The sequence below is a fragment of the Lissotriton vulgaris genome, chromosome 9, assembly GCF_964263255.1.
Source record: "Lissotriton vulgaris chromosome 9, aLisVul1.2, whole genome shotgun sequence".
NCBI classification, from domain to species: domain Eukaryota; kingdom Metazoa; phylum Chordata; class Amphibia; order Caudata; family Salamandridae; genus Lissotriton; species Lissotriton vulgaris.
The window spans coordinates 30,490,448-30,514,365 of record NC_141697.1 but is presented as its reverse complement, the minus strand read 5'-3'; the positions used below and the strand labels follow the sequence as shown (position 1 = coordinate 30,514,365).

General features: G+C 49.2%; 1 protein-coding gene across 3 annotated transcripts in view; it reads right to left on the bottom strand.

Moving 5' to 3' along the window:
* STRN3 (striatin 3) overlaps positions 1-23,918 on the bottom strand; it is a 1,097,014-nt gene that overhangs the window by 373,375 nt on the left and 699,721 nt on the right. The window lies entirely within an intron of this gene.

Below are 23,918 nucleotides of genomic sequence, written 5' to 3'. Positions count from 1 at the left end.
TCCACAAGGGCAGTTTCCTCTTCCACTGCTCTGTTCGCTGGTGTGCCTCTTCAGCAAATCTGCAGAGCTGCAACGTGGTCCAGCAGGCACTGTTACGAGGCACTACTGTCTGGACTCAGCGAGTGATGCAGATGCTTCGGTGGGAAGAGCAGTTCTTCGCAATCTTTTCCAATAAGGTGAGCCTCTGTTCTCCCGCCTCCTTTATGCTCTTTTCTAGACGCTTTTCCATGTCTTTGCATTTTATCATTGCATGTATACTGTGATACGGTTAGCGTCTAGGAGCATTGGTTCATGTGTACTGCTATCTATTCTGATTCAGGCATGTGAATCTATGAAAGACACCCCTAATACTGGAGAAGAACAATAGTTACTTACCAGTAATCTGTGGTTCTCCAGTATTGGTGTATTTCATAGATTCACATGCAACCCGCCTACCTTCCCCTCAGAGGCTCCCTCAGGCAATTTTGTTGGCTTCACTCCTGTGCGAGAAAATCTGAGAGCCTGAGCCTCTGGGGAGAACATTCTGGTGGGTGCTGTCGCCTGATTGGCTGCAGTTTGGTCTAACATAATGACTAGGATAGTCATGAGTGTGGGGGCTTTTGCTCCTGTAAGCTAAGTCTACTTTACTTCCTGGTTGGTTATTACCAAGGTTTTTTGGTTATTACAGGCATATTATTGCTTTTTTATATACCGTGGGACTCCCACTCCGACGACGGGGAATGATTCAGGCATGTGAATCTATGAAAGACACCCCTAATACTGGAGAACAAATGCTTTACACTGTCCTCTGGTACTGCCTTACTGCTCGAACAAGCTACCACTTTGGAGAGTAAGGTCAGTTCTGACCTTAACCTCTGTTATACCTGTGGGATTGGTGGCTCCATACACACTGTCCTTCATTCTAATCCAGTACATATAGAGTTACTTTCTCACAAACGGTTTTCGATGTAAATAGTCTCACAGTAGGATTAAAAGGAGAACAGATAAGGGAGGTTAATGCCAAAAAAAGGGACCACTGCGGCATAATGAAGGGAGTGGGGGGCCATATGACATTTTTAAAAAACGCATCACAATCAGTGATTTGAATAATGAGGGCTGATCAGGCAAATAAAGATAGCACACAAGGGCTGATAAAATGAAGTGGAAGGTGAGGAGAACAGGATCAGCAGATTAGATTACCATATCCTCCAAGTTCAATCTAGGGCAATCCAAACGAGCTGTCCTTGGTTCCACCAGATTTATGTTCACACTGGTGGGATCAGAGACAAAGATGGGAACTTATAAGAACACTGAAGCAGAAAGAGTCTTTTAGGGACCTTCAAAAGGGAAATGAGAGCATCACTTGGGCAATCTGGTGAATACCCTGGTCTGAAGTGATCATGTGCCAGTAGTGTAGGCAATGCTGGATTCATCCAACTTCTGGTCCCAGATGTCCTCTCGAGAGTGTACTAAAGGGGCTTGGAAGCACTGCCTATGGAACAATAGTAAGAAGACTGACCCTGTTGCCCTTGACTCTGGAACTGCCTTTGTCTCAAGCGCAACAAAAAGTTTCTGATAGTTGGTCAATGGACTGAGAAAGTTGCTGCTAGCAGAAAGCAAGTTCTCTATAATAACCTCTGAACTTCCAATATTACTGGTGAACTGACCGACGATAATTCCAAGGAAAGAGTTGTTATGCTGCTTTTCTTGAAGCATTCCAAAGATGCACTGGAATACGAATTGTGGCATGGACTTCAGGTTGAAGACAGGACCTTTTAATGGTAGTATGTGTTGCCTACCAGGAACTTTAGACATTTCCAATGCTTTAGTGCAATCGGAATGTGAAAATGTGTCCCCTTTAAGTACAAAGTATACATCAAATCCCCTTGAGGGAGCTGAGGAAAAATCGGATTTAAAACCAGCACCCTGAACCCTTCTCTTTTTATTCTTTTGCTTACCCTCTTGAGATTGGTAACGGAAGAGACTTCTTGCTAAGGTTTTCTTTTTTTTTCTTTCTTTCTTTTAAATCCGAAAGCATCAGGAATAATTTCCCTTTCCTATTTGGTGCTGAGTGATCTTGTCCCCTGCTTGTTCTCCAGTAACGTGCTCCCTTACTGTTGAACTGCTCAAGACAGTATTGGGAGGATAGTCTTTAGGTGAGGTAGCCACCCAGAAGATGGGCACAGGGGGCCGTGGGGCACCGAGTGCAGGGGTGTTGGGAAATCTTACACTCAGCTGGTCGCGGTTGGAGGGGTCCCGTGTTGTGAGGCTGCAGGCGTCGTCAGAAGCGACGAGGAGGGTCCTTGGGCAATGAATTCGTAGTCACAATCACAGGGGGGACATCCTCGTGGTCTTTGTTCGGCTCAGTGGGTGCAGAGTGAGCTGGATTAGCGGTTCCTGGCTGGCACCAGGGGTTGTTGCTGTTTGAGCAGAACCACTGCTCGTGGGAGTCTCAGTCTTTAGAAGAGCAAGGCAGTCAGGTTCTCCAGGGTTCTCGAGGTTGCTGACCACTGGAGACGCCGGGTGTTTAGCAGGAGCAGGTTCAAGGATCAACAGGCCGGTAGGGCTGGGGCCAAGTCAGTTGGTGTCGACCTCTTGTTAGCAGCTGCACGGCAGGTCTTCTTTCTTCTTATTCTTCTTGTTTCAAAATCGGGATCTGAGGAAGGAAGGTTCAGGGTGCCCCTAAATGGAAAATGATACTTACCAGTATGCATCTGTTCTTGGCATGTAGGGCTGCTGACATTCATATCTTAGCATAGATCGCCGCCTAGTGTTGGGTCCGTATGTTTGCACTTTGTTGTCCTGGAAGAGTCTTCGAAGTATCACGAGATAGGTGACTCCTCCCCTGGACTACAGTGCGCATGGGCATCTTCTCCATCTTCAGATTGTTTTTCGCCATTGTGGTGAAGATGGAGTATAGAAAAGTAAGAGATGACCATGTAAATGTATGTAGAAAGAATTACTGCAGTTGTGACAGGCACCGGGGAGGAGGGTGGGCGATATGAATGTCAGCAGTCCTACATAACGAAGAAGGGTGGGGCAACCTATGTTGCCCCAAAATCACTCACACAGCAACATCTAGCCGCTTTTGGCTTCATTTAAACGATACTGCATTTTTCCAGTTTTTGACCATTGCCTAACCCGTATTTTTAGACCTTCAATATTTATTTGTGACTGTATTTAATTCCAACTCCAATCCACACACGGGGTTCATTCTGCTGTTTTCATAAGTTTCTAATGTTCAAACAGTGCCCTCCGGGCCTCACGTACCAAACATGATCTATGCAGAAGTTCGTCCAAAGCAATGTTTATTAAAAAATCCAATGCATTTAGGGGCACCGTACTGCCCTTCGTCAGAGAACACTACAGATAAAAATGAAAAACATCATATGTACACATTATACATTATCCGATCATGAATCTAAACAGTCATCATATTTACACATTGAATTACCCATGCCCTCATATATAATACTGCGGAGCCCCCAACCTGCGAAACCTAGAAAATAATCCTTTGATTTTCCAAACTTAATCAATCCCTATTCGATATTATTTCCTTCATTCATCCCCCATATTCCTCTCAATTACGGGCGTCTACTCTTATCCTCCCATCAATGTTTATATAGCGTCTTTGATCATCTCTTATCATTATTTTAACTGTCTCCTTTCACCCTGTGGCCTCACCGATGACCCACCTCCATAGCAGCCCTACATGCCAAGAACAGATGCATACTGGTAAGTAGCATTTTCCGTTCGAGGCATGTGGGCTGCTGAATTCATATCTTAGCATATACTGTATAGCAGTATCTTCTCTAGCGGTGGTCACCTGTAGCAGCTGCAGCAGTTTGAAAAAGAGTTTTGAGGAAAGCCTGGCCTACAGCAGCTTGCTGCTTTGCTTGCAAGTCCACACATTAGTATTTAGTGAAAGTGTGTATGGTACACCATGTAGCCGCCCTACATATGTCTTCTAGTGGAATATTTCCTAGGAACGCAATGGATGCCCCCATTTTGCGCATTGAGTGGGCTTTTGGGGGGACTGTTAAGAGTGCGCTTAGCCTTTTGATAGCATATTTGAATGCACTTAACTATCCATCTGGCTATCCCTTTTTTTTGAAATGCGGTTACCCTTATGTTGTGGTGAAAAAACAACACATAGTAGTTTTGTCTTTCTGAATGATTTAGTTCTGTCAACGTAATATAGCAGAGCCCTTTTTAGTCTAGTGTGTGTAGGGCTCTTTCAGCCACTGACTGCGGGTTTTGGAAGAAAACTGGCAATTCTATTGACTGATTGATATGGAAAGTGGATATAACTTTTGGCATAAACTTAGGGTTAGTACGGAGCACTACCTTATTGTGGTGTATTTGTGTAGGAGAGTAGGGTCTGCAATCCTATGATCACCCCAGATTTTTGCTTTTTGCTTCACTGGTTTACGACTTTCCTTGGCTGTGGGCCTGCTAATCAGACCCACAGCCTAGCTGTTCTCTCTCTAAATTGACACACATGTACCTTAGGTGCATTGACCAATTGGTACTGGGCCACCTTATCAGTCCCTGTACAGTATACCTTAGGTATCCAGGGCATAGGTGTACCCAGGGCCTACCAGGGGCTGCAGCATGTATTATGCCACCCCTGGTTGGCCATCTAAATCTGACACAACTGGCTGCACGACAGCTGGGGAAGGGTGGTGTAATCACCCTTTGCTTTAGGTATAGTATTCCTATATCTTACCCTATGGCAGGCCTTATCAATCCTGAAGGCAGAGTGCTTGGAATTATGTGGGATGGTGCTCTGGCATGAGCTGAGCCCGTTTGCAGCTTGCGGAACCAAGTCCCAACAGCTGTTCCATGATAACGCGTACCATGTACTCTTGTGCATTATAATCCTCGCGGTTATTTGCCAACTTTGGTATCGCTTTATCAAAACATGTCGAGTAAGGTGTCATACGAATTGGAATACTAACCCCTCGCCAATTCTGGTGACGGGGTTAGCATTCCACCCTTCTAGAGGGACATGACATGTATGTAACTGTGAACCCCGGTTAAAGCTTAACACAGCCTCAGCTCCACAAAATGGATGCTGCCACCACAGACACAAGACTGACCTCCTGCTGCTGGGAGTCCTTCCAGTGAGGAGAGCTTGGACAAAGGGTTTCCTGTCAGGGGCGGTGCTAGCACCATCCCAGACAGGGTTTTGTGTATCCCAGGTAGGCAGGGCTGAGAGGAAGGTGACTGCAAGTGGCACCCCGGTGCTCACTGTGCATATGCCGGCTTAAACCAGTTCCAGGGGCACACCAGCCCCTGAGCTGGGGAAAGTCCGGACAAGGGAGAGGGTTGTAACTACCCCCCTCCTGGTCCCACCCATGGGCAGGACCTAGTCGCGTGCCAGCCCCTTTTTTTAGAATAAAGGTAGGAGCAGGCCCCCTTCCCAAATTAGATAATTCTGAATCATGACTACTTTCCACGAAAGGACTCTTGACTTTTTCTGAAGACTCTCCCTTGTGGCTAAGGAGTAGCAACCCTGCACCCGCAGGCACCATCTAAGCATCGCGGTTTGCTGTAAGTCCATCCTCCGGATCAAGACTGCCCAGCTCGACGAGACCCGGATTCCCTGGCATCTCTGACCTCTACCTGCATCATCAGCCCAGCTGAGATTCGTGGGTGTGACGAGACCTGAAGGGACCAGCCATCTTCAAAACTGCACGACGCTTAACCAGCACGACCGCCGAGGGATCCTCGAGTGAGTGCTTTGGGGTTTGAGAAGCCCTAACCCTGAGCAGCTCCAGCACCGAAGTCCAGCCCCCCAGCATCCACGAGATCTGCGTGGGGCCCTTCTGCTCTTTGCTGCTCACCGCGTTGTCCGGTCACTTGCCTGCTGGCTAGTGGCCCTCCCGACGACGAACCACGACGATTACATCGCTGGTCTGGTTGCTCCAGACTGGCCCTTGCTCCCTTCCAAGAGAGGAGCACCCCGGACCCTCCTGGTCCACTCCAGACGCCATCTTGACTCCACCGCGTGGGCTTGACTTTGCCAAGGTTTATTGCCTCAATCCTGGGTCCAGCATCGCCGACAGCAGACACCTTTGTGGGACAGCTCGCACCTCCATCCTGGTCGCCGACAACGCCTCCTGGTCCGAGGGACAGCAGAGTCCAGCGTCGCTCACTCACCTGGTCAAGGTGACTTCATCCGGTGCCATCCTGGTGCCCACCTAATCACTGGCTAGTGATTAAGAACTGAGTCCCCTCTGCTTTCAGGTCCACTCCATCATCGATCCAGGCTTGGATCACTCCGAACATCATCACTGGTCGCCTGCCAGCAACTTCTTCTTTCAGGCTCCATAGACTTCAACAAGGATTCTCGATGTCTTTTGAACCTATGCAGCTGCAGCCCCTGGGCTAGGTAACCTGAGCATTTCGGTGCTCCAACGTAGGTTCACTATCCAAGTGTTCAGATCCTTTTTCGTTTTCAGTCTAGCTAGTCGGATTCGTCCGATAACAGTAACTTTACAAATACTAGCATCCATAGACTTTGTCCCGCATCCCGCGTGAGAGTGCACACTCTGCACCCGATCTCCCTAGGCCTCCTGCTCCTAACCTTAGGGTTCAGTAGTGTAGTCCTAGCGATCCTGAAGCCTCTGGATCTTGTTACTTACCTGCTAGTATTTCGCATTCCACTTTTAGAGTATATGGTTTTTCGTGCCCCTCGGGCATTTGTGTAAATTGTGCAACTTAAAGTATTTTCGTAAGAGTTTTGTTGTGTGCTTAGCTCCCTGACTCATAAAGAGTTCAGGGTAGACTTGTTATAAATAAATATCATTTTATTTTCATAACAACTTGTGTGGTGTCCTTTCACTTGGTGTTCAAGGGGTATATGTGATGGTATAACAGCTGGCTTAACACGCCCTCTAGAGTTTAGCCTAAAGACTGCTCTTGTCCATGCTACTAGGATAGCTGGTCTATAAGGTTGACTTACAACCAATCATCAATAAGGGTCGTTTGGTATGATACAAAGTGATCACTAGAATAGTGAGCACTACATATCAGGCCAACTTCTCACAATTTGCATGAAAGGTTCTTGAATGGTTAGTGCTTGTAGCTCACTCACTCGCCTGAGGGAGGTAATGGCAATTAAAAATGCCACCTTCCATGTTAAGAATTGTAATTCACACAAATGTAGTGGTTCGAGAGGTGGCCCCATAAGTCTGGTAAGTACTACATTTAAGTTCCAGACTGGCGAAGGTGGATGTTTTGGAGCGATAATTCTTTTAAGTCCTTCCATAAAAGCTTTGATAGGTGGTATTCTGAACAGGGACACGTGTTGTCTGTTTTGGAGATATGCTGCTATAGCAGCAAGGTGTAGCCTTATGGAAGAGTATGCCAGATTGCATCTTTGCAGATGTAACAAGTAACAGATTATGTTTTGGATGGAGGCATCTAATTGATTGATTTCGTTATTATTGCAGTAAATTACAAATCTTTTCCATTTAGCTGCGTAGCATGCTCTAGTAGTTGGGCGTCTTGCTTCCTTGATAATGTTCATACAGTCTGGAGGCAAGTTAAGATATCCGAACTCTAAGACTTCAGGAGCCAGATCGCTAGGTTAATCAGATTGGGATCTGGGTGCCTGATTTCTCCATGGTTCTGAGTTAATAGCTGTGGCGATAGGCGCAGTCTTGGGTGGGGAACTACTGAGAGATCTAGGAGCGTCGTGTACCATGGCTGTCTTGCCCACGTGGAAGAAACCAGGATCATTGTGAGTGACTGTTGCTTTAGTTTGCGTGCCACTAATGGAATCAGTGGTGTTGGTGGAAAATCGTACGCAAATCTGCCTGACCAGTTCATCCATATCGCATTGCCTTGTGACAATGGGTGTGGGAACCTAGCGGCAAAGGACTGGCATTTTGAGTTTTCTTTTGTGGCAAACAGATCTATCTCTGGATGCCCCCACTTTTTGAAGAATGGTTGGAGAACTTGAGGGTGAATCTCCCATTTGTGTATCTTTTGGCTGTGTCTGCTTAGTAGATCTGCGATCTGATTGTCTATTCCTGGGAGGTGTTCTTCCATGAGAAAGATGTTTTTTGGAATTGCCCACCTCCATATGCTCTGTGCTAGGTGAGACAGCTGCGGAGAGTGTGTCCCTTCCTGTTTCTGGATGTAGTACATGGCTGTCCTGTTGTCCGTCCGGATTAACACAGCCTTGTTGTACAAGTATTCCTGGAAGGCTTTCATTGCTTGAAATACTGCTAGCAACTCTAAGTGGTTTATATGCAGTGTCTTTTGCTTGACTGTCCAGAGCCCTTGGACTGTGTATTGAAGTAGGTGGGCTCCCCAACCTATTAGTGATGCGTCCGCTGTTCATACTATTTGAGGAACTGGCTCTTGGAACAGTCGCCCCTTGGAAAGGTTTTGTGGGTTGAACCACTGCAGAGAGTTGTAAGTGCGACTGTCTACCAACAGTAGGTCTTTTAGTTGTCCTTGAGCTTGGTTCCACTGCCGTGCTAGGCATTCCTGTAATGGACGCATTTGAAGTCGGGTATGAGGGACAATGAATATGCAGGAGGCCATCATGCCTATGAGCTGCATGAACACTCGAGCTGGCAAGGAGTGTTGTGGCTGAAATCTTTGAATCAGAGAACGCATGTTGGCTATCCTGGCTGGGTTTGGATATGCCTTTGCCACTGAGGTATTTATTGTTGCTCCCAGATATTGTTGTATGTGGGAGGGCTGCAGATGTGATTTTGGGTAATTTTTGGAAAACCCCAGACTGTGCAGTAGCTGGATTGTTTGAGACGTATGGTTTGGACACTGTGCGTATGAGTTAGCTTTTATGAGCCAATCGTTCAGGTAGGGTAACACGTGGATGTGTTGCCTTCTGAGGTGTGCTGCTACTACTGCTAAATGCAAAAACAACAGTTGATTGACAGAATGCAGAACAATGTCATACATTTACTGCAGTACAGAGATCTGGGCCTAAATCCATAATTTTTTTGCACTCCACACCACCCCAGTTCAGACATGGCCATCTGCAAATCAGCCTTGACCCTGTGCCTCATGAGAACAGTCCAGCCCGAACTGCCAAGCCATGTCTTTCCTGGACCGGAATCAAGCATCTTAGGACCGGTTTCTGGCTATCAGAGATGCCCTCGTTGTGCATTTGGCATTAAATTCCACACTGGCATTAGTGCGGGTTTAATGTGCTGAGAAGTTTGATACCAAACTTCTCAGTCTTCAGTGTAGTTATCATGGTGCTGTGGAATTCGTAATGACAACCTCCCAGCACCATATACTCTTAATGGCATCACTGCACGGATTGCCCAAAACTGCTCCTCTCTGACCTTTAATGCATTTGGCTTGAATGAAGAACATGCAACATAGCCCACAAACTGGGCAGGTATAGGTTGCAAACTGAAACTTTTCTAAGAATGGCGATCATTCAATGATAATTTGTGAAAAGCGTAAAGGGAATCATTTATGCAATTTATCCACTCAAAATGTCATTTAAGGGACCCATGATAAACAACATCCATTAAAACATGCATCTTCAGTGCTCCTAGAAACCACAAAAATCTGTGTTGCGGGGCGTGTCCAAGATGGCGACCTAGTCAGACGCGGGACTCTGCGGCTCCCCGCCCTGATTTCTCCTAAAAGCCCTTTATAGTGCCGCCTAATCTCCCCAAGGCACCGAGCAACCCGGACATCGGGGACCGAAGGCAGCTGTGGTCCCCGGAGTGCTGTCGCCGCATCTACACTCCCCAGGCGCGGCTCTTCAGGGCCGAGACGGTCCCGCGGTGCTCCCCGTAATGGCGGCCGCCTGGGAACGTTGACCGCTTCGGGCGCTTCTTGCCCCTACCTCGGCTGGATATACGGAGCAGCCACTGTCTGAGGAGCCCACAGGAGAGCCCTGCTGCACCCGGCCTGGGCAGAGGACCCCCCGCTCAGCAACGCACACTGACATCACGACCCGGCCGGTTGTGATGAGGGGACCGGCCGGGAGTCGTGAAAAACGAGGCCCCGGCTTTGGGCCTATGGGTCGGGGCACCAGCGGCGTCCTACAAGGACGCACCGGAATCTCCCGGAGGCACGAGGGCGGCCCCTACTGCTGAGCGTATAGTGCTACCCCATGTTAGACTGGTCTAGAGGAGGGCGGCCCCAGTTTTGAACCCACGGGGCTGCCGGACTGGGCCAGAACGACGGAGCTGCTGCTCCCCTGCGTGGCCTGGAATCACCTGCGGGAGTGGCGGCCGGGGCCGAGGGGCCGAGGCTGCAGCGGCGAGTAGCCTGTATGCCAGCACCACGAGACGCCAGCACAACGAGCGGAGGTGAGGAGAGTGGAAGTGGGCGCTGCGAGGAGGGTTTGGGGCGCGCACTCGAGCTCCCGGTGGGAGGACCGGCTGGGCCTACAGGCCGTGCCACACCGAGGACTAGGTGGCGAGATACCGCGCCCCCCAGGGCGGCTGTCAAACAACTGGGCCCCATCTACTGTTTGCGGTACAAGCACGTGGACACCGGGGGGCCGCCTGAAAGCGTGGACAGTTGTCTGAGGGGAGAGGCATACCACACTACACTGCCCCATCTGGCTGCTGTTGATTCCCCCCCCAGGGGTCTCGGGGCAAGGCAGTGGTACACACGAGAGCCCCTTGAGGAGCCTGCCTGATGTCTAGGTGTCCCCTAGTGCCTCCAAGCCAGATGTCACGCCATTGTATCTAGGAGCCCGCCAGATCTACAGCAGCCCGACCGGGACAAAGCAGCGGACAGCTACAGCCTGCCGACAGCCTGATAAACAGTGAGGGGCGCCGATTCTCTAGTGGTGCAGCCCGCCTTCTCCCCTGGGTTCACCGGGCCACTGCGCTTGAATCCGACCCCCCCCCAACCCCCGACCCCCCACCCGGGACCGCCGGCCGGGACTGTCCTGGTGGCTGGACGCCACATGGCAGGCCTCAGAGGGAAAAAAGGGACACAGACACTCCCGGAGATGATAGCCAAATCTCAACCTAGGTCTAGCAAGGACCCACCTTCCCCGAAGACCGCGGGAGCGTCGCCGGACCAGTCCGGCGATCAAGTGCCCATCACCAGATCCTTTCTGGAGTCATTGTTTAATTCCCTCAGGGATGACTTTAAGTCCCTGCAGCAGGAGGTGGCGGGGGAGGTCCGGGAGCTCCGGCGGGACGTGGAGGGTCTCGGAGAGCGAGTGGATGCCATCGAAGACGCCATCGAAGAGGCTGACCAGACCAGAAGCAACAAAATCGAGCAGCTAAAGCAGGAGGTCCTGCGACTCACGGATCAACAACTGGACCTTCAGGCCCACGCGGAGGACCTTGAAAACTGCTCCCGTCGCAACAACATACGGGTCCGGGGAGTTCCTCAGAAAACAGAAGAGACGGATGTCACTAGCTACCTGCAAGACCTTTTCCGGGACATTTTAGGGGAACCTGCCGACTTTACTGTCCGCATCGATCGGGCACATAGAGTTGGGCTTCCTAGGCGCGCTTCTGCCCCGACGCCGGAGATCTTGACCTTTCTCCCTGACTTCCCGCTCAAGGAGAGGATTCTCCGGGAGGCTCGGCGTGCACAGCCCCTTCACTTTCGGGGTCACAACGTCGCCATGTATCGGGACCTCTCAGCCATCACTCTACAAAAATGGAAAGAATTCAAAGTGGCAACGGACTTTTTGCGGCAACAAGAAATCCCATACTCCTGGGGCCACCCGTTCAGACTAATTTGTAAATGGAATGGCACCCCTGCACCAACTGCGCTCGCTCAAGGACACTTGCGCTCTGTTGGGTCTGGATCTGGAAGACGATGTGCCAGCGTTGAAAGCGTCGCAGGGGTCCTCCAGAGGTGGATGGCAAACGGTGGGTCGAAGACGATCCCCAACACACCGCTTGAAACCCGACGCCTCCATCATCACGCAGGAGAGGGCGACGGCGGTGGCTGAGGTGGCCCGAGAAACTTCACCTCCTGAATAATGCGTGCACTTAATGGGGAGATTGATCATAGCACGCACCTTGCTCGCGAGAGGGGGGGGGGTGATGGGCGGGGGGCCGGGATGGCCGCCACTGGATATGACCCCTGTAAGTAACTTCACCACGGCCCTGTGTGGACTGGCAGGACTGGGACTAAACGTTTTTCTGATCTGGGGGTTGGGGAATGGGAGTTGGGCGGGGGGGAGATGATCGTCCTGATCTGAGAATTTGGGCCTTGGTCTGGGGATGTTGGGTAGCGAGTTGGGATGTTTTTTTGGGGGGGGGGGGGGACATTGGTTGGTATTGGGATGTTTGGGGGGGCACGGCTAGGACACGGTCTGGGGGTGGGGCTGCGGGTGGGACCCAGTGTGCCTGGGAGTTCTGCGGGGCTAACTCGCTCTTCGAATCGTCATCAGCTCCTTTAGGGAGATTGCACTCTCCTCTCACAGCTTGTGGCCTATGTGATTTCCTATGATAGAGTCCAGTTTGAAGGTACTAACTCTTAATGTTAAGGGCATGAACAATCCGATTAAGCGGAGGGCCGTGATCTCATACCTAGAGAATTTCGGAGCAGACATATGCTTATTGTAAGAAACCCATCTCTTACTCAAAGATTGGCATAGGATGCGCTCGCGCGCTTTCCCCCAGCATTTCTTTTCCTCGCTCCCAACAAAGAAGGCAGGGGTGGCTATTTTAGTCTCCAAGCGCTTCCGCGGCTGCGTGGGGGACGATCCGCTCATCTCATTTCGTCACACTTTACGTTCTACACTCACGTTCATCGCACATATGCCAGGTTAGACCACTTTTTAGGTTCTTCTGAACTGATTCCTATCCTCAAAGACATAAGCATCACCCCTGCAGCGTTGTCTGACCACGACGCTGTGGAACTGACACTACAGGTTCCCAGGTCCACCCGCCCCCCGGGGACATGGCGGCTGCGCGAGACCCTCCTTCAGCGGCCGGAAGTCTCCAAACAACTACATGCTTGCCTCACCGACTACCTGGCTATTAACGACACTCCCGGGACCTCTGCGACCGCCCTATGGGGTGCCTTGAAAGCGGTGGCCCGCGGCAAGCTCATTGCCATTGCAGCAGCGGAAGCCAAGGACCGCAAAGCGAAGAGGGACGACCTCACGGTTCGGGTCTCTGAACTCATGAGGGTCCATAGCCGTACCGGCGCCCCACGGGTTTGGAGACAACTGAAGTCCGCCAGAGCCCAACTGGCCAGCCTAGACACGGGCCGGGCGGAATTCGCCGCTCTGCGCCTCCCGTCATTCTTATTATGTCGGGGGGAACAAGACAGGCTGCTTACTTGCTAGCACCCTGAGGGCGAGGACCCAACGTGCCAAAATCACTAGCCTGACGGACGACTCCGGTCTGGACATTTCTGGCGAGACCCAGATCACAGAGGCATTCAGGACATTTTATGCGACACTATATAAGGCCGACTCTGTCTCGTCGGAGGGCGTTCATAAATACTTAATTCGGCGAATGTGACGGAGCTGTCTCAGGACAATGTAGATTCCTTGGACGCCCCTATCCGCCTGGACGAAGGCCTTGCTGCTATCTCTCGCCTCTGCCCTCTTAAATCCCCAGGACATGATGGCTTTTCAGCCGGGTTTTATAAAACTTTTGGCCAGCTGTTGGCTCCCGTCCTCACCCGGCTCTTCAACTCCTTCGAGGGCCCGAGTTCCATCCCTCCAGATATGCTGGCGGCTGAGATTATTGTGTTACCCAAACCAGGCAAAAAACCCTCATGCTGCTCCGCGTTCCGGCCCATATCCCTCCTTAACCTGGACCTGAAGATCTTTACAGGGATCCTAGCTGCGCGTCTTGGCCCGTGTCTGCCCGGGATCCTGGAGCCTGATGCAGCAACAACACTAAACGTATACTACATCTTATTGATAAAGCCCACTTTCAGAACTCTGATTCCGCGCTGTTGGCTATTAACGCGGAGAAAGCGTTCGACCGGGTAGACTGGACCTACCTTCAGCAAGTCCTACGGCGCTTTCGAGTGGGAGATCGGTTTCAGGCCTGGATTGCGAGTTGCTACCACCGCTCTCAGGCTTGTGTCCACATAGGAGGTCTGCGCCCTTTCACCCCTTCTATTTGCCCTTTACATAGAGCCTCTAGCGCGAAAGATCCGAGACAACCCTGCCATCCGAGGCATGACCTTTGGTCGGGAGCCCCATGTGTTAGGCCTCTACGCCGCCGATATCATCGCTGCTCTGGATCGACCGGACTGCTCCGTCCCCGCCTTTCTGACAGAGCTAGAATCCTTTGGAGCCATCTCCGGCTTCAAAATCAACAAAGGGAAATCCCTCATATTACCCTTGGGCAAGAACGCCCAAGCACAAACCCCTCCACCTGCTTACGGAGGAGGAGTCTCATCGGCTGCGCACCTCCCCTACCTGGGTGTCACGCTCACTGCTTCCACGGACTCTACGCTGACTCTCAACTACACGGCCCTTTCTTCCCAGATTCGGTCCGACCTTACACGATGGGCCTAACAGCCACTCTCCCTACTGGGACGTGTTGCGGCGGTTAAAATGTCGGCTCTGCCTAAAATTCTGTATATTTTCCAGACTCTCCCGGTGCTCCCCCCAGCGGGCACCATCCAGGCCGCCATTCATCATTTCATTTGGGAGGGCAAACGGGCGCGCCTACATAAACGCCTGGCCTATCGGAACGCGGACGAGGGGGGTTTGGGTGTCCCCAACCTTTTGCAATATTTCCATGCTGCGCAACTTCGATATTTGGTAGAGTGGTTCAGACCGGAATCCGAAAAACGCTGGTTATTCCAGGACAGGGCAATGGCTGGTACCTCCCTCTGGAAGATCCTGTTCCTTCCTAGACAGCACCGACCACGCTATCTCCTACGGTCTCCTATTACTCACACTGTCATGCAGGTCTGGACCGCGGTTGCGGTCAAAAGGGGACTCACTACCTTCCCCTCTCCCCTTACGCCTGTTCTGGACAACCCAGAGTTCCCACCGGGCAACGCTCCTCGGGCTTTCCCACAATGGCGAGGCATTAGTAGCTTCTCCACCGGCCACCTCTTCGATCTGCAGGGTTTCCTCCCCCTTATAGACATATTCCAGAGCTATGATGATTTTTCCCCTCACTTATTTCAATACTTCCAGCTTCGACATTGGCTTACCCCCCCTGACATCGCCCCCTTAGTTGGCAGGCCCATGACGGCCTTCGAGAAATGGCTAGTGACGAAGGAGTTGGACAAACATCTCATCACGGACCTTTACAAAATGCTTACACCCCCTCCCCCATCGGGCAAGTCAGCAGGCCAAAAGTGATGGGAGGCAGAACTGGGGAGGGCCCTATCACCCAAGGAATGGAATCAGGTCTATTATAGAGCCGCTCACACCACCCGCAACACAGCCTCCAGAGAGGTGGCGACGAAGCTAGCCATATACTGGCACCTCATGCCGGTCCGGCTCAATAAGGGTAACCCCACACGAAGCGCGCTATGTTGGAGGGGCTGCGGGGAAAGGGGCACCCTGACTCACCTCCTCTGGGACTGCCGAGAAGTCCAGGACTATTGGATGGCTGTCCTAGACGACATCGACTCCACATTTGACAAGGAAATCCCCAGATTCCCGACATACACCATTTTGGGCCTACCCAACGCACTCACCTTCCCCCTGAAATCCCTTAGAGGTCGCCAGATGGGGGTCGCCATGCAGGCTGCAACACAACATGTCCTATCCCTATGGGGCTCCACCACCAGACGCACTCACACGGGTTGGTTACATAAAATATGGTTCAGCCTGGGCATGGAACGCATTCACGCCACGCTTACACATTCCACGGCTGCTTATCAGAAAGTGTGGCTTCCGCTGCTCTCTCTCTTGTCCAAGGAATTCAATGAGATCACGTGCCCCAAGTACCTGCGCATTCTACGACTCACCGCGAATACACATGACTCCATACGCTCACCTGAGTGATTGTATCATCCATTACACGATTATAGCTCTGTTTGCCCCACATGTTCGGCACACTGGGTGGGGTGGGAACAGTAAGGGGGGGAGGGTTAAGGTAGGGGCTTTTCTTCTTACAATTTCATTGCTGTATTGCAAAGAGCGTCTGCACTCTCAGCACCACGTCATTGTTTTATCAAGTGCAAATGATCATACATATGCCTACTGGATACTGTATATCTCTCTGCTTCGATTGCTTCGTATGCCTACCAAGCCTCCCTTGCAATGTATTGTCTACTGTTGCTCTTGAAACCAATAAAATACATTTGAATTTAAAAATCTGTGTTGAAACGAAATCATACCTCAATCTCCTTCTGCTTCTGTTGGTTTCAGTGCTGGTCATTCATCAGTGGTTGACGCACATCTTCAAGGTCCAATTTGAATATTGACCTGTGGTGCGGTTTAAACAAAAGGGCAGCAAAAAAAAAAAAAAATGGAAGGCGACCAGCACTGTGGGCTTATCTTGTGTCATACCAGCCACAGGGGCTGGAGGGCTGGTATGGCAATTGAAGATCACTATGATGCATAACCAGCATTACAAGTATGGGACCATTTGTTCGGCACTGCAGGATCTCCAAAGATAATCATAAAGGTTAGAATAGAGTAGCGAGCAAATGTGCAAAAATTGTGTCTCTCAGCTAAAGGAGTTAATGACAAGTGGCCACAGAAATTATTATAGATCACCAGGCATAGAAACTTTTAAGCGAGATGTGATACACATTTAACTAAGCTCTAGACAATAGTGTCTTTTTTATATGAACAGATTTCCATCAAGCTGCCCTCGCCACCATAGGTGTTTTCAAAGTTGAACCAAGTCCTTGAAGGCAAGCAAGCAGGCGCAGTACCTCTTCTCAACATTGAGGTTCTCAACGCCAAATAGGACCAATGTCTTCCTTTAGATGTTCTCTTTTTCAATGTCACTCTGCTGGAGTCCTCAGAGTGTGATTTAGGGGCACTGGTAGAGGGGACAGCCTATCCTCGCCATTCAGCAATCTCAACAGTCAGGGAATCTTGCTGTCTGCGAAGTTCCACTTCACCATGGAGGCGAATTTTCTCTCTCTCTCTCTACCCCCTTCAAAGTGAGTCTGGAAAGGGTCTTGCAGTGGTCATATGTCTTGGGGTCATGAGAGTCTCGCAAATATAAAATACAGATCCTGTGAGGGTCTGTTTTTTGCCATTTTCCTGCCACGCTCTGGACAGTTTGCAAAAAGAGACTGCATTTTGCGATAAATACTCTACGGCCGAAAGGACGTCAAAGGAACCAGCTTTATAAAGGTGTTAGGTGAAAATTATGAGGGATAAACCTTAAAAAAAAAAAAAAAAAAAAAAGGCAGCGGTCTGCTACAGGATCCTGTTAGCAGGAGCTGCGAAAATGAACTGAGTAAACTGCCACCTACAGGGCATGATGGGACGCTGGCAGTCAGAGGGCCCTTAAAGGTGCAGTGTCTTATTTACAATGTTTCAATGCCTATTCAGGCTACATTGCTATGTATTACTGCTTATCTTAGTTTAAAAAATAAGTAAAACATGTTTGTGAAGGATGTTTTTAAACGATCACTTTTCATTTTGCTGAAGTAATTTTTAAGGGTATGACCCATTTTTTCTTCTACATTTTAACAATTCAATAAAAACTGGCAATGTAGCATGTTTTTGAGGCTGCAAAAAATCAAAAATGCCTGTCAAGTATGCCCTGGCATTTCCGAAGTAAGGCGAAGTGGAAGTGACTGAATGATTTGCTACGGCATCCCTGCTTTGGAAGTGACTGAATGACTTGCTACAGCATCCCCGCACGTGGGCAGGACTATTCAGTGCTTAGGATTATCAATTGAGATACCCGAGAGAGAAACTGGGGAGTTAAAGGAATCCTACGTGCAAGATTATGTCTTTACACAAATTTCAGCTGGTATAAAGCCCTACCTTGTACCACATTTGTAGGAGCGGAAGTTCTTGACCAGTTTCTGGGTGGGTTGAATCAGATAGCAACTTTGAATCCCTTTGGGGCAAAATATGACAGGAATCTGTGGCTGCATGTGTGATGAAATCTCTGTCCAGACCTTGTTACACTTTCTTTTTTCTGCTAATTTTATCAGCTGTTGTCACGTACAATTTTTGTTTCAACACTTGAGAGGTTACAGTTTAAAAAATCTAGAACAGCGTTAATTTAGTTGCAAAGGCTGAACTCTTGAGATCCTTTTGGAAAGGGGCGACCACTCGGTCCCCCCGAACGTATGGTGGAGTACCCTGATCCCCCCGAGAAGCCATTTTGGGCGGGAGGCGAGTCTCGGCTGGTATGCCCGAAGCGGCGTAGCCGGGGCGCGCCTTTTCCCGCCCAAGAGTGGGTTGTCCTAGACACCGAAGCCGCTAGCCACGCCCCGGAGGCGGATTGGAGGTGGGTCCACGCCCGCCCGAAGAAGGATAAAAGGAGCAACAAGCCAAGAAAGCATCCTCTTGTTCCTGTGCTCTGAAGCTGCACCTCCCCGTTGCACGTGAGCTCGAGACGGAACGAAGAGCCAATTTTGACCCACCCACCAGCCCCTGAGGACAGCGAGTTGTGCGAATAAAAGTCGTTTGCGTGGTATTGTTTTTTCTTACAGGTTGTTCTGAATAAAGTTGATTTGGTATGCAATAAAATTGATAACCTTCTTTTTTCAGCATGTTTATTCAGAAAGTAGTTGCACCAGAGTTGAGCAGTGATGTTCTGTAGAGTTGATAGTTTGGATACTTAGGTAGAATGGTTTTTGTTTTTCCTCTTTAGTCTTAGGTTGTCGTATTTATTTTGGTCGGGCGGTAAGGTCATGATCGGTGAGCAGTAATTGGAAGATCCCTAGAGGTGGGGCGTCACCCATTACGGATGGGAACGCCCGGGGGGAGGCGGCCATTGGCCCCTCAACGGGGAGGCGGTCCCCTCTAAGGATGGGGACGCCGAAAGGGAAGGCGGCCATAGGCCCCTCCCTGGGGAGGAGGGGCTGCAGGGCCTCTCCTGGTAATTTCCCGGGGCCACGACATCTGCGACGGCAGATGTGGTAAGTTGTGTGGGGTGGGAGGGGGGTCTACGCTACCTTCTAGACACCTCACACGAGTCCTCGGACGACCATTAAGATGGCGTCGAGTTAACATGGGGCCCCCGTCAAGACAAGGGAAATTGGAAATAGGCACAAAGGTGCAGTCCTCTGTGCGACCGCCCCTCACAAGTGAGGGGGGAGTTCTGGGTTAGGGATCTGACACCGGTTACGACCTTGCCGTTGGCCCGTAATGTTAGGATGTACAATTTCAATTTGGTGAAATGCATTTTGCAGGATGTTTAGTATCGGCTAGGAGAACCTTTGTATTAGAGATGTGTTAAGGTTAGCCAAGAACATCGTAATGTGGAAATGAAATTGTACATGATATGAAACTGTTATTTTAATGTTTTAATTTTTGTTTCATATTTTAATAAATACGGCCGGGAGGGTAACTCCCTCCCGCCTTCCAAAAGTTCAGAACCGTTTCCGTATTCCCATTCTTGGGGATTGTGTTGAGAGGGGGTGGCGGGTATCTCAGCCATATGAGACTAGGCTTTTCCTAAAATGTACTACCAGAACAGCTTAATGCTCCGAGGTTGATATGATAGCTGTCTAGATCAGTTTAATAATTTTAGTTAAAAATAAAAGTGACTGTTTTTGTAAATGGATTTGTATTTATTGTTTTACTTAGTGTTGTTAATTACTGTTATTTGATGTGACATTTCTGTTCTGCTATGAGTTTTTTAAATGTTACAATAAAGATTGACTGATTGATTAGACATCTAAATCTATTTTGTTTTCTTCGGATAAAAACGAAGGTCTCTTCTGTCATCAAGCAAGTGAAGGCAGTGTTTGGCAGAAGTAGGTTTACTGCAAAACATTGCAATGCTAATGGTTTAAATATTAAGGAATTCGGAATTCCTTTGAGCAAAACAAAGGGTGGTGTCTCATTAATTCTCTCTTGCAGTAAAAGTATGTGGTGCAACTCACTAACCTCTCATGTAGAAGTGATAGCCATTACAGAGGCTCTTTTCCACATTAGACGCTGCAATAAAGCTTTGTGGATGGGTTCAAATATTTGGATAGAACTAAATTGAGTTTGCATTGTGGATAAAGTGCTCGAACTTGCAGAAACCCCATATTTTAGCTTTTAAGAAAGCCTCTGCTTTTTGGAATTTTGAAGGAGGGGGGGATTATGCAAGCCGTTTCTGCATGCTATTATGACAGCCCGATGGACTTTATAATCAAAGAAAACAGCAGGCAAGGCTTGGCTAGACGCAGTACGTATGACAATCACTTCTTTACAGAATGCCAGAAGATTGTAATAGAACAAACAAAACCTTCTTCTACTTTAAAGTTTGAGAGTTTCTAACTACAGGCCTTTTAGCGAATTCAAATTGAATTGCCCATATTTTCTAATTTCAGGAGCCATGCTACCAAACTCAATGAGATCATATTTGATTGCATGAATCACACAATCTCTGCTGCCTGGGAAGTTCATGCCTTCCAGTTCACCACTTTTTCTAATCCCCTCTGAGTCCTCATGGATATTTTGGCACAAACCTCAGCCCTTGATGGAATGAGAGTCTGAGAGGAACATTACACAGGTAAGGGTCATATTTGGCTTTCTACAAGTAGATTTGACAAATACATAAAGCATTCTGACTGGGAAAATAGGCTTGAAAAGCCAACAAGAGTCTGATTCTTATTTGTAGCAACAGGACAAGCTGAATTAAGATCACGTTTGTAGAATTCTGACAATATGTATGCAAAAAAAGTATAGTATAGTATTTAAAGGTCCCACTCACATGGGTCGGGAAAAAACTCTAAAGCAACTGCGAGTAGAAAGGATCTTGGGAGTGAAATCTCAGAATATTTTAAAAGGCAAAGAGTATTTTGTTTTAATACCTTTTAATGCTAAGCCTAAACTGTGTCCTCTGTTCCCACACTTTACAGGGATTTAGGCTGCAATTTAGATGACGCTACTTTAATGTAGTTTTAAGAAGAGTTTCTCTAAAATTAGGATAATTCCAGGAAAAAAAATCATCCACTGACAGGGTTTGGTGGCGCTCTACAACACTGGATATGATTGATTTGGCACCTAACTTGTAAATTAACGTGTCAATTGTGTTCTGGGTTCCAGGAAAAACATGGAATTCTAATGTTGAGAACGATCAAAAACAATTCTACAATACAGAATTAACTTTAAACTGGTTTTTACTTTTATACTGGTTTTTACTTTTATACTGTACCTACTAAAACAGAAGGTTGAATATCCGTCATCCTGAAACGGACTGTTTACTTTTGTGTATATGCTGCAGAACTAGGATACGCCACATCAGTAAGAATATCATCATGCTTCCTCTTCACTTATCAACCAGGCGATTTTTGCAAAATTCCCCATCAATGCTAGAGAAACCAGAGCTTTGAAACTATCCAATGAAATTTACCTAAGGCAGTTATTTGTTCGTTTTTTTGAGATTAAAGGTATAAAGAGAATGCTTTTTAGCTGTACGTACCTCCTGGTGGTAACTGGGACCCACTCCCATTTATTTGGTATTTGATGCAGTTGAAACGTATCGTAGCCAGTTTACAGCAAGCTAAACACACATTTTTAGGTTTCGCCTGGGCCGGAGCACTAGCTCCGCCCAGGAGAAATCTTATGTTACAACAGAGTGGGCTTGGGATTACGCCCTCTGTTCCATTGGCTAGCTCCATAAATGGAGGCTAGCCATTGGAACAGAGATCTGTCCGTCATGGCCGGACCAGATTCGTGGGCGTTCCCGAGATTTTTTCCCTCTCCGCCTCTGCAAGTCGTCATCGCGGCCGTGGGCGGGGTTTATTTTTTTTGTGCGTCCATGTTTGTGTTAGTCATTCCGCGGCCGATCTCCACCCGAGGAAGTCCAGGTGAGTGCCTTCCTTGCCCCCTCCTGCTGTCTGTTCCTTCTCCCCCCCGCTGTCCGTTCCTTTCCCGCCCCCCCTCCCGCTGTCTGTTCCTTTCCCGCCCCTCCACCCCCCCCGCTGTCCGTGTGCTCGTAGGTGCTTGTTGCCTCATGGTGGAGGTTCTGTGCAGGACATTGCATAGCCATCCCTCCCGTGTTGCAGAGTCATGCCGGAAACAGATGTGTTTCTGCTGTTCCTTGAAAGTGGCCTCCTTGCTCCAGATGGGTGAGTTCATGTTCAAAGGCAACTCCTACACTATTTATCGGAGGCTGATGTGCGTGAAGTGAACGCAGAGGTCCGCTCCCAACCCCCACATCCCCCACTCCCCTCCTCTCACACTGCTCGTGAGGAGGCACGGCTGTTCAGAAAGCTTGTTCACCATTAGAAACAGGGTCTTGTGAGAGGACAGGAAGAGATAGAATGATCTTACTCGTTATCACGCAGTCCTACTTTTTTTTTAGCTGATCGCAGCAGAGTCAAACACGAGGTTTCATTAGCTAGTTTACATAGCGCCACCAAGCCCCGCAGTGCCACTTTAAGTGCTTCCGAAAAACCAAACTCCTTTCTCTGTACCGCTTCAAAGTCTTCGGTTCATTTTAAACGGAAAGGAATGGGAACTTGCTGCCATCCTTCGGCTCGGACGCCCTCTAGTTTATGGCCGGTGGAGCCTTTTAATCGTAGGCGCTGGAGACGGTAGATGCTGGCACGCATCTTGTGGTGAGTTTGACAGTAATTAAGTTCGCAGTTAGCTCCTGCGAGATGCCCTTAATAGTGGAGCACAGCTGCCCGCCCCGCATGTGTGCGCGAGTGTGTGTTTGGGAGGTACAGTTTCCCACAGCTCTGATCTAATTCAGACGAAACTCAATCTCCGCGCGACCGACCCCGCGCCAGCGCTCTCCCACCCACCGACCGCCCGCTCTCTCAGGCTGTGTGCGTGTTACACATTTACATTGTCAATCTGGCAGGCTCCCCCTCAAACAACCCTTGTGTCTAGGTTTACAATGTCAACCGGCCAGGATGCGGAGACTGTCTGCAGCAATAACACGCTCCTGACCCCGGGTCCCTGTCGTTCATGCCAAACCCCGCCCCGCACTTTTTTTTTCACAACAGCTTTTATTGAAAATTTAGGCAGAGTATAAGCACAGCTCTCCACAGTCAGGAGGTCACTGTCATCAGTAAACAGATAGTAGAAGGAACATACTGCCTAGACTATTGTAACCACCCCCCTCCCAGACCCCAACATCCCGCTAGCCACCCCAACAACAACCCCCCCGCTACCCACCCCTTATCCCACCCTAACCCAGTGCACGTGTTCACATTCCGCCATGGTACACAAGTATTGCACATTAGGTATCCGATGCCGTTTTAGGCCCCAAGGTCCCCTTCCGGGGGCAGTACGTCATCCAAATCAGCTGGCGGTTCTAGAGTCAACCCCCTGTAATCCGCCCACCTCTTCCAGATCTTGTAATGCTTCCGGGGGCATCCCCTGGCCTCAAACACGGGCAACTCAAGCCCCATGAGAAAGTCCAGGCCTGCCTTCCAGGCGCAAAGCAGGGGGGCCCGACCCGCCCCGCACTTTTACTTCAACAGCCTGTGTCCTGTGCCCTCGCAGCGCCGACACCCTATACTTGCCACTCAGCAGCCACTGTTAGAGGCCTTTGTTTGTTGGCATTCTGCGTGACCACAAAGCGCCCGAGGCGGCCAAACCAGATAAGGTTGAGAACGTGGAACAGACAAGAAGCTCGGGCCTCGGTTTCAACAAACCTCACATTCTCAGAACGTCCTATGACCTCTATTAACCTCTTTTTAAAACAGGCAAAACAAGGTTTGACTTGTGTGGACAACTGTGACAATGCCTATAAACAAGCCGCCTGCATTAGGATCACTGACCTAATGCCTCTCTACTGTATTCTGTGTCAGGTTATGTGGTCTCCTATGAGTTGCCAGGGCAAAATGATGAAATATCAGCCCCATCTGTATTCTGTTTTGGATAGAAAATGGAATTTCTGCCTGAATCTTGATTCTTATTCAAGGACACT